This window comes from Panicum virgatum, chromosome 8K (assembly GCF_016808335.1).
Source record: "Panicum virgatum strain AP13 chromosome 8K, P.virgatum_v5, whole genome shotgun sequence".
NCBI lineage: Eukaryota > Viridiplantae > Streptophyta > Magnoliopsida > Poales > Poaceae > Panicum > Panicum virgatum.
In genome coordinates, this window is record NC_053143.1 from 30,606,241 (window position 1) to 30,614,585 (window position 8,345).

The 8,345-nt window shown below is 43.3% G+C and overlaps 1 long non-coding RNA gene across 1 annotated transcript; it reads right to left on the reverse strand.

The window, feature by feature from the left end:
• Nucleotides 1-3,896: 3,896 nt before the first annotated feature.
• Nucleotides 3,897-7,291, reverse strand: LOC120644393. Its single transcript, XR_005663699.1, has 2 exons — nt 4,477-7,291; nt 3,897-4,392 (listed from the first exon to the last, which is right to left on the reverse strand). It is a non-coding gene; the product is annotated as an uncharacterized LOC120644393 (long non-coding RNA).
• Between the last annotated feature and the right edge of the window lie 1,054 nt (nt 7,292-8,345).

An 8,345-nucleotide genomic window follows, 5' to 3' on the forward strand; every position in this document is an offset into this window, starting at 1 on the left:
GACTGCAGGGGGTGTTGACATGGTCTCTGCCACGGGCTCTGCCACGGGCGGCCACGGCCGGCCTCAGCTGCAACTGCCTCCGCGCATTCCGCGCGCACGACGCGATCAGCCTCGCCGTGCACTCGCCGCGCGCAGCGCGCGCGCGCCCACTTGCATGACGCGCCTTGTCTGCGCCTTGACTCCTGAGAATTAGCTGAGTTAGTTAGCATGTCAAGTGTATATAAACTGTACATCGATGATGAATACAATTGCTGGTTCTCTCAATTCATTTCTACAAGTTTATCTTTTCTTGTACCTTGTACTAGATTCGACAAAGACTCAGATATGGGCTTGGCCATAGGATACAGTTGAATGACCGGACAAGGTTGCCTCTCATAGGACCAATAGTCCAAAAGACATCAGTATTTGATATATTCATCAGTGTGCGGACACGGACGTGTAGTAGTGTCAGTGATCCATGTCGCCCTCGGTCTTTTCCCATCATGTGGAGGGGATTGGGGGCCCTGACGGCCACAGCTTCACATGGAGCATGAGTACATGGAAATTTCCTTGGTGGACTTGAGCTGCGAGTCTACTTCTAGAACAGTGACACGATGTGAAGCCTTACCAGTTGAATTGAGATCCTCCTCTGTTTTAACAGAATGTTAGAAGGACACATGTTCTCCAAGAATAACCAGGCCTTGTTTGATTGTGCCCCAAGTTTGAAACAATGGGCACTGCAACATAATCTTTTCACCACTTTGAAATCGGCGGTGCAAAAATTTCACCACTTCTTCCTTTGAAATCTGCGGTGCAAAAATTTCGCCACTGGTATTTACGAAACCGCCGGTGAAATAGTGGCGGTAAAATCTTTTTATCAAGGTCGTTGGACCACAAACAAAATATCCCTTGTGCTTAACACCCTGTTAAAGAGGTAAAGTTTCTTTATCATCTCACTGTTCTATATTTGACATGACTACATGAGTACTGATATGTAAGTATCATGTTGCTCATGTGAGTCATGACTATAAGCACTTCAACCCCACTCCAAATAGACACATCTCGTGCTTAAAATCTTTGATCTACGAGTTTTTTTCCACAATAGAAAATGTTCACCACTCACATTTGTCCATGGCAATGTCCAATGGTGCACCAATGTACTTGGTCACCGGCCCATTTTTCTTCACATGTTTAGCGTTTCGTGGTCCGTTTAGGCGGTGTTAAACTAGCAACGAATGATATGGCTTTTCTCTATTACAACACGGTAGCGGAGCCACCAGACTGAAGCAAGACATGATCCAAACACGCAAATAGAGCTGCCATCATTATCTGCACCGATGTACCTTCTCACTTGCACTCTTACGGAGCTTAAATGGTAACTTGTAAAGTTTTTTAGTAGTAACAAGTTGCCAAAGGCTGCAAGCAGCTGCATTTGTAAGAAATTGTCCCACATTAATTGTTGATGTGTCAAGGGATTGTGCACTCAGTTTTCTAGACTGAAAGCAGAGCGCAAGTACGCAACTAGTAGAGTCCTTCTCCCGTGCATGCTATTCTCCTGTTCCCCAGAAGGGCGGAGATGCATGCGCAGCAGTGACCATGAAGGTTCAAAATATGGGAATGTATCATGTGCAAACTAATTTTTTCGTGTAAACTATGAAAATTTCAATCTGAATCATTGGATCAATATCCAACGAGTATAGGAAATTAGGTAATTTTACAATCTGGACCTGTCCTTGGATTGAGTAATCATACTTTTGCAAATTCCCCCTCCCACCTCTCTGCGCCCCTCTCCTTGGATGTTGATCTGATGGACCAGATTGAAGTTTTCATAGTTTGCACGGAGAGGTTGGTTTGCACCTGATATGTTCCCTCATAATATAACTACGATCCATTTTTTAAATTATTCTTTTTAGGGCAATGTTTGGTTTCTACAGTAAAAATTTCGCGAAAAGAGAATTTTGTATGCATAGAGTACTAAATGTAGTCTATTTGCAAAACTTTTTCAGGGATGAGTGCAATTTTCACGACGAATCTAATGACAGTAATTAATTCATGATTTGCTACAGTGATACTACAATAATCATACTCGAATCGTGCGGTCAAAGGTCTCATTAGATTGGTCTCACGAATTTACCAGAGATCTTGCAGGTGATTTTGTAATTAGACTTTATTTAATACTCTAAATTAGTGGTCAAATGTGATCCCAAATAGGAAGCTCTCTGAAGCCCTGCAAAGCCACCAAAAAAACCCGAGAATCCAATACCACGCGCGAGCGTCAGCGAGGGTAATGGCACTCGATACCCAACCGCCCAACTCGTTTCACGTGGGTGGGGCCTGTTGACCGTTTTTATTTCTCATCCAATTCCATCCTCACACGTTAATAACTCCACAGTGTGAGACGTGACAGCGACGTAAGTTGTATATATGCTTGTCGTGCATATACGTATAAGAGATATAAGAGCCTAGTTGTCTAATTTAGAGTCGATATGTTCTACGTAATAGGCCTCAGCCACATACTCTATGTATTCAACCTAACTGGTATTCTCTTTTCTTTTTCTTTTTTTCATTCTTTTTTGTTTATCTTCTTTATGTTCTGTTTTCAAGATATTCTCTTTTGATAAATATTTCGTATAAAGTATACTGGAAAGTTAACTCGATAAGTTGTATTTTACAAGTTGTATCACGAACTTATACGTCAAAGTTGTGTGAGAAGTTTTGGTGAAAGTTATGTTTAAAGTTATCATTTGGTAAGGAGGCTGGAAGAAATTATGCGTAAAATTTATACATGTCATGTTAAAAAATTGTCCTACAAAAAATTGGTTGAGAAAAAGTTATACATAAAGCTACAAGTATAGTAAAAGTTGTGCTGAAAAATTACCATCTATACTAGGAGCAATAGTTATACGTAAAAAATTATACGTGTCAGCTAAAAAATTGACTAACAAAAAGTTGATTGAAAAAAGTTATGCATAAAAGTTACAAGTATAGTAAAAATTGTGCTGAAAAATTATCATCTAGAATTTTTTTGCTATGTGAAATCGCGGAAATCAAAAAAAACAAGGCGAAGGAGCCTTCCTGGCGCGCGCTCGCGGACCAGCATCTCCCCAAAAAACCTGCCCTCAAAATAAAGCCCACCAAAAATCCCCGCAACATGTACCGAGGGTTCCTGGGCCGAGAGTCCAATTTCCCAGCATAAAACAATCTTATACTTTGTGCGCTTTTTTGCATAACAATTATTTTGTTGATGTTGCTCAGCTTTTAGTAAATTATAATTGAAACATTCTCTGGCTTGTCAATGACCAATGCATGTATGTTTTTTTATATGACTACGTTTTATTGGCAAAGAATGGAATACTTTTAATTTCTCTGCTAAATATTTTCTCCATAGCAATTGATATGGTGTCTGAAACATTTTGTTTTAATAATTTTATAGATTATTATTCTGTATGGTCATAGGGTGTTTAGTTCGAGGAATATGTGGTTCATCACTTTATCACTTCCATCCTCGATTGTTTTCATAATTTCTCACTGAGTTGTTCTTTGAACTCTCTTTTCGTTTTGCATCAAAGCCGTTATGATATATATGTAAAATTGCAACAAATTTGTTATTGATTCGGGGAGGCGCCGGCCGCCGGGGCTGATGCGCGGGCGCCGGGCGGGAAGCACCTCGGCCACGCATCCCGCCCCTCCGGCGTACCAGGCGGCCGCTTCCCGTGTGCCCAGGCAACGGCTCGGGGCTGCGGACGAAGTTTTCGGGGGTGCGGCGTGTGTCTGCCGGCGGTGGAGGCTGGGGTCCCGGGCGGCTACTCAAGTATCGACAGGATACTATGTTTGTAACTTTTGATTTTTCAGCTTTTATTTATACAATTTTTCATTGAAATAATATATATTGTTATAAATGCTGTCCAACGAAATAGTTGCAACCAAGTCTCTTGATCTCTTCTTTTATAACAAAAAAAAGTGTACAACGCCACGAAGGATCGGATGTTTTTATTTTCAATAATATATATAGGCAGCATACATTATTTCTTGCGTAGCTGATATAGATGGACGGACTTCTAGTCCACTCCCATTTTCCTCATCCTGTTGCTACTGATGTCATAGCTTTATCCGCAGCATCTCTGGCCATCATCCTTGGCACAGACATAAATCCCATCTGGTCTTTATTTTTTTCGCAAAGCCCATCTGATCTTCTCCAAGAGATGCCCACCACGACACGCACGGATGAACAAACGGCGTCTCTCATTGGACAGGACTTCCGTAGTTGACAAATGCAGTGTGCCGATCGATGCAAACGGCTCGTACGTGCCCTCATACGGATTTCTTGACTCACGGGCATGTCAGCCACGGATTTTTGTTCTCGTGGGAGAAGACAGTGGCCTTGAATGGAATCGGCACTCCTAGACTAAAGGGCTGAGGGGTGAATTAGACAATTTTAAAACTGTAATATACGACTTAAACTAGTTTGCATAAAACATAAATAATTTCTTGACTCACCAGCATGTCAGCCACGGATTTTTGTTCCTGTGGGAGAAGACAGTGGCCTTGAATGGAATCGGCACTCGTAGGCTAAGAGACGGAGAGGGTGAATTAGACAATTTTAAAATCTTAACATAGAGCTTAAACTAGTTTGCACAAAACATAAACGATTTCTTGACTAGCCAGTATGTCAGCCACGGATTTTTGTTCCTATGGGAGAAAGTGGCCTTGAAAAGGAATCGGTACTCATAGGCTAAGAGGGCGAAAGGTGAATTAGACAATTTTAAAACCTTAACTTACGGCTTAAACTAATTTGCACAAAATATAAACTAAAATATACTATCTGGATGGACAACAATGGTTTAACTAGTGTGAAACTCTAAAAAACTACACTAAGAATATAAAGGTACAAAAGTTGCAAGTAAGAGTTGCAGAAATGTAAAGAAAAGGATGAGAGTAAACAAACCCTTGCTGCGAGGATTGATTCTGTGTTATCGGTGGGCACTAAACCATCTCTTGTCCATGTTGTTGAAACACTCACTAAAGAGTATTGCTTTTTGACCACCAAGATCTTTCTAGGACTATCTTGACTTGTCACAAAGGCTAACGCCAAGTTCCCCAATCAACTTGACTCCACTTTCCGCTAAGAAGATTCTCCACGAGGATGAAGGTCTCCACAACCCCCGCACAAAGCCATCAACTGCACCACACCACACCAAACCAGACGGGCAAAGACTTAACTCCGGCAACCTCAAATGGCCCGAGGTGAGGGGTATATATAGGCTAGAGTGCACCACATAGTCGTTACTAGCCGTTCTGCCAAAAAGCAGAACCCGTCAGTTAAATTGGTCACGACCATTGATTTAACTGGTCACACTGAGCCTCAGCTAGCCTTTGATCTAACCGTTAAACTCCAACTACCTACTTCTGCTGACGTCATTGCACCAACGCCCGTCGGTTCAACCGATCTTGAAGACTGTCTCTTGACCTCAGATGCTGCTTGACAGGCTCTTTAGTCAATACCAGTACAAATGCACTGACATCTTGTTTATGCCATTGATTTAATTGGTCCGACTAGGTCTTCTCAGCTTGGATCGCTGTTGGCGCCTAACAGCGTCACCTACGGAAAACAGTGATGACGCCCGCAGACGCCAATTGGGGTGGCAGGTATTTCATGAATCACGCATAAATCCGCAAGCGCACGGAATACCGTTGTAGCATTTTACCCATGAGTAAATCCGCGGGGAAGACAGTGAATGAAGAGATATAAACTAGTTGATGAACTTTATCTCGATTAGATATTTAAGTGCATAAACAGGGGTAAGATAGATAATATGGTAGTGTAGGGTCGAGATGGCGGACTAGAGGGGGGTGAATAGTCCTTTCTAAAATTAATTGCGCCGGTTAACCAAAATTTGTGCGGGAATTTAAACTATTCGCTTAGCCAAGACTTCACCACTCTAACTATAACTCTAAGGCACCTCCAAAAGATCCTACACAAAGCAAAAGGAGTGTCGGGCTAGCTAGAGCTCACATAAGCACTAGTACTTCACAAACCGGGGGAGCTCCTACTCTATTCTAATGAGCAAAAGCACAAAGCCAACCTAAGCTCACTAGATGCACAACGGACAAGGCTACACAAGCCAAATCCAAAGGCTCAAACTTACTTAGCTACACAAACTAAGCAAAATGACTAACAAGGCTACTCAAGCCAATTAGTCACGCAAGAGAGCTACTTATAAGCTACACAAGAAAACTAATTAAAAAAGCAACTACACAAACACAATATGAGTAAGTAAATACAAGCTTGTGTATGTCTAGAAAAAATAGGTACCACTGGTTTTGCAAATCCGGTACCACCGGTTTTGCCCGAGCAGAGAACTCCCAAACTGAAGAGTGAGGCTAGAGAGCTCCGAATCAGGACAAACTTGGAGATGATGGTTGAATTGACTTCCTCATATATATCTCCAAGTTCCTGTACTAAAAACACAAGCACCACTGTATCGAGTAACTTCACCGCAACTGTAAATTATGCATAAAGAAAATCAAACCAACGGGGAGACACAAGATTTTATCCCAAGGTTCACTTGGTTGCCACCAAGCTAGTCCATGTTGAGACAAGCTCCAAGGTTGTCGCCGATCCTCTTGTTAGTGGCGACTCTCAAGTCACACTCCCCCATTTGGAGTGCTCACACCGAGCTCTAGCACATGATCCGGCCGGACCACTTGTTGCTCTTCAAGTCTCGCTCAACTAGAGTTTCTCTTCGCGGCTCCCGCGGGGTGAGCACAATACCCCTCACGATCACTTCTCCGAAGCACTGCACAATCTTCTTGCGGGCTTCACGACGGAGACACACCACCAAGCCGTCTAGGAGGTGGCAACCTCCAAGAGTAACAAGCTCCACGAGCTTGCAACTCGATCACCTAGTGCCACACTCTTGCAATCTCTCAATGCAATGCACTAGAATCGCTCACTCGCAATTGGATCACACTCTTTGCAAGCACAAGTGAGTTAGAGGCTATCTATCACTCCCCAAGCATGGACACTGAGTCCCAAGGGTGCCAAAACCACGAAATGACCGGCCAGAACCTCTATTTATAGTGGGAAGCCCCAAACTAGCCATTACCTCAAAAACCCGTCGAAACAGAGTTTTCGCGGACTGTTCGCCTCACAAAAACTAGATGGTCCGCCATTCAAACTCAATGGTTAGAACTGCAATGATTGCGTGTCAGAGTCGACCGTTAGAGCCCTGGGCGGACTGTCCGCGCCTCTGGGGCGGACCGTCCGCGGTTCAAAACTTCGAACCCACCGATTTGAAAACATCTCTGACTAAATCTGGAAGTGACCGGCGGACTGTCTGCACCCGAGGGGTGGACCGTCCGCCATTCAACCAATGAGCACACACAGAAACCGCAGAGTTTCTGTCCCAAAATTTTTGGTAGGAGGCGGACCGTCCGCCCCCAAGGGCCGGACTGTCCGCAGTACAATTTGGGACACCACCCAGAGCCAAGAACGATTCTGTTCAAGCTCAAACGAGACAACGGCGGACCGTCCGCCATACTAAAACGGACCTTCCGCAGGTCCATTTCCAGCAGAAATGAACCTTGGACATTTTGGAAAACTTATTTAGAGGACTACACAACTCAATTGAATACATGATCCAAAACATAATGGATTAACCCAGAAATCCATTCCAAGATCCAAAACATAGTTAGGAGCACAACACAAATCCTTTTTTCAAAGCATGCCAACTCCAAATGATCTCCCACGGGATGATCAACACCTTTAATCCTTAGTTAGCATTTTCAAAGGATTTTAACTTTCTCTCACAGCGCCACTCAATCCAAACACATCGCAAAGTTAGATCGCTCAAGTGGCACTAGATAACCGATATGCAAACAAGTTTGCCCCTCTTGATAGTATGGCCATCTATCCTAAATCCGGTCAAGCACTTCTCTACTCAAACTTAGACTGGTGAAATGAAGTGCCCTAGGTTATACCTTTGCCTTGCGCATTTCCATTTCATCACCATTTTTATCTCCATCCTCCAATTGTCAATGCAACCAATGCACCAACACAATCATGAATGATATGATCCACTCCATATCATCATATGACCTCTTTGGTCAATCGATCTTGACCTTGCTTGCTCTTCACTGTTGCCTTGGTCCATCGGTGCCAAGTCTTGCCCAAGCTTCACTGCCTCGCGGTACATTACTTCAAAGCCTTGACTTGCCCTTCACCATTGCAACCGGTCCATCAAGCCAAGCCTTGTCTTGATCTTCTTCACCTTGGTCACATAACTCTATATCATGTCTCATATGAAATGAGCTCCTTCTCATCATCACCTATGTATCTCCATATGCCACATTATTAGTCCACCTAA